The 3,245-nt window shown below is 43.8% G+C and overlaps 1 long non-coding RNA gene across 1 annotated transcript; it reads left to right on the forward strand.

Moving 5' to 3' along the window:
- The first annotated feature begins 2,031 nt into the window (after positions 1-2,031).
- On the forward strand, positions 2,032-3,245 carry LOC126788030 (uncharacterized). Its single transcript, XR_007671324.1, has 3 exons — positions 2,032-2,854; positions 2,971-3,086; positions 3,203-3,245. It is a non-coding gene; the product is annotated as an uncharacterized LOC126788030 (long non-coding RNA).

Raw genomic sequence — 3,245 nt, forward strand, 5'->3', positions numbered from 1 at the left:
AAGCCAAAAAGGAGAAAGCCTTGTACTACTTAAGTCGGACCCTCACCGGACCTGAGTTAAATTATTCGCCGATAGAGAAGATGTGTCTTGCACTCGTCTTCGCCATTCAAAAGTTGAGGCATTACATGCAAGCTTACACAATGCATTTGGTGGCATGAGCCGATCCAGTTAAGTTTATATTATCGAAACCAGTTCTAACCGGACGCATGGCTAAGTGGGCGTTACTATTGAACCAATACGACATCGTATATGTGCCCGCTAAAGCAGTGAAAGGGCAGGCGTTAGCCGACTTCTTGGCAGACCACCCTATTCCAGCGGATTGGGAAATCTCAGATGAATTCCCGGATGAGGAAGTCTTCCTTGCAGAGGTCCTCCCTACTTGGAAGATGTTTTTCGATGGCTCATCTAGGGCAGACGGAGCAGGGGCTGGTGTTATCTTCGTCTCTCCACAAAAGCAGATATTGCCTTATTCTTTCACCCTTGGGGAATTGTGCTCCAACAATGTCGCAGAGTACCAAGCCTTGATCATGGGATTGCAAACAGCGTTAGAGATTGAAATCCAAAGTCTCGAAGTATATGGAGACTCGAAGTTGGTGATTGATCAACTGCTCACTAATTACGAGGTCAAAAAGGAAGATTTGGTACCTTATTTCCAACTTGCCACACAACTCTTGGAGGGCTTTGATAATGTTACACTCATACATGTGCCACGGAAAGAAAATCAAATGGCAGACGCATTGGCAAACTTGGCGGCGACCTTGGCATTGTCTGGAGACGAAATTTTGGACATCCCAATTTGCCAAAGGTGGGTCGTGACAACAAAACCTTCACTCCAGTGTGCCAGTTCTCATGTAGTGTCAGTTCACACCATTGATGTTGAAGACTGGAGATATCCTTTTATCGACTATCTTGAGCACAACAAGCTTCCCGAAGATTCGAAGCAAAAGTGGAGCATCAAGCGACGAGCACCGCGCTTCCTCTACTACAAAGAAACTTTATATCGAAGATCGTTTGACGGAGTACTCCTTCGATGCTTAGGAAAGGATGAAGCGGTGAAAGCCATGGAAGAGGTTCATTCTGGAGTGTGTGGAGCACATCAGTCAGGGCCAAAGTTACATTTCCAAGTAAGACGACTAGGGTATTATTGGCCTGCTATGGTCAAGGGTTGTATGGAGTATGCACAAAAATGCCAAGCTTGTCAGTTTCATGCCAACTTCATTCATCAGCCACCTGAGCCGTTGCATCCGACAATTGCTTCGCACCCGTTCGATGTCTGGGGAATGGATGCAATTGGACCCATCACTCCGAAATCATCGGCTGGTCATATGTACATTCTGGCAGCCACAGATTCCTTCTCAAAGTGGGCAGAAGCTATACCGCTGAAAGAAATAAAGAAAGAAAATGTTGTGGACTTCATTACTGGAAGCATTATACAACGCTACGGCATACCACGATGCATCATCACGGACAACGCCAAGTACTTCTCGAATACCGCAACCGAAAAGTTGAGCAAGAAATTTAACTTCAGGCTCCACTTCTCTTCGATGTATAACGCTCCGGCAAATGGATTGGCAGAAGCATTCAATAAAACGCTATGTAACATTTTGAAGAAAACTGTCAGCAAGAAGCAGAGGGATTGGCATGAGAAATTGGGCGAAGCTCTCTGGGCTTACAGAACGACGTATCGGACAGCCACAAATGCTACACCTTATTCTCTCGTCTTTGGTGTCGAAGCCGTGTTACCATTAGAGAAAGAAATCCCATCATTGAGAATCGCTTTGCAAGAAGGTCTCACAAATGAAGAAAATGTCAAGTTGCGCCTGCAAGAGTTAGAAGCTTTGGACGAGAAGAGGCTTGACGCACAACAACACCTGGAATGCTACCAAGCTCGGATGTCACACGCCTTCAACAAAGGTGTTCGACCACGGTCATTTCAAATTGATGATTTAGTCCTTGCTGTTCGAAGACCCATCATTATGACGCATAAGTCTGGCTCCAAATTCAAGTCAAAGTGGGATGGCCCTTACGTCGTCAGAGAAGTTTACACTAATGGAGCTTACAAAATTGTGGCGGAAGACGGTTTGAGGATCGGTCCCATCAACGGAAAGTTCTTGAAAAAGTATTATGCTTGAAAAAAAAAGTATGCTCCAAGTCTGCATGAGCTGAAACTGCGCAAGACACATAAAACAAAAAAAAAACAAAAAAATGCTCCACGCCTGCATGAGCTTAAACTGCACAAGGCACCAAAAAAAAAACCCCTTGAACTACGTGATGACTTGATTCTTTCTTTAGAAGGATACGTAGGCAGCTTAAGAATAACAATCTTAAGTTCAGTCACATCAAAATAAAAATAAGGGTTTGTCTGCCAATCATGCAAATTCTTATTTCACTGATAGTAAGTTGAATTTCAAAATCGATTGATTACAAGATGATTGAAAAAAAAAAAAAAAGGAGGAGCAAGTCTTGACCAATAAAGTCAGTTATCACATCCAGATCAAACCCTTGAAGCTGCTCCGACGTTCTTCAAAGCTGGCTCTCAGTTCTGGAATATCTCGGATTGGACACTTCTTCTTTTACTTGAAGCTGCTCCGACGTTCTTCAAAACTGGCTCTCAGTTCTGGAATCTCTCGGATTCGGCACTTCCTCTTTGACTTGAAGTCGTTCCGACGTTCTTCAAAGCTGGCTCTCAGTTCTGGAATCTCTCGGATTTGGCACTTCTTCTGTTTCGGATCAACAAGTCTTGCATCGTTCTTCAAACTCTTGAAAGCCTCCATGTTGAATGTGATGCGTAAAGCCTAATTCACTTTTGTTGACTGCCGTCAAGTCTATGAATTGAGAGCAGTCAAGCGATTAGGTCGTTTACGTCCTTGAAATTCTTGAATGCCACCATGGTGAATGTGATGCGTAAAGCCTAATAAGCTTTTGTTGACTGCCGTCAAGTCTATGAAATGAGAGCAGTCAAGCGATTAGGTCGTTTACGTTCTTCAAACTCTTGAAATCCTCCATGTTGAATGTGATGCGTAAAGCCTAATCCGCTTTTGTTGACTGCCGTCAAGTCTATGAATTGAGAGCAGTCAAGCGATTAGGTCATTTACGTCCTTGAAATTCTTGAATGCCACCATGGTGAATGTGATGCGTAAAGCCTAATCAGCTTTTGTTGACTGCCGTCAAGTCTATGAATTGAGAGCAGTCAAGCGATTAGGTCGTTTACGTTCTTCAAATCCGCCAGAAATCAATGCGTTTCG

Source organism: Argentina anserina, chromosome 3, assembly GCF_933775445.1.
Source record: "Argentina anserina chromosome 3, drPotAnse1.1, whole genome shotgun sequence".
NCBI classification, from domain to species: Eukaryota; Viridiplantae; Streptophyta; class Magnoliopsida; order Rosales; family Rosaceae; genus Argentina; species Argentina anserina.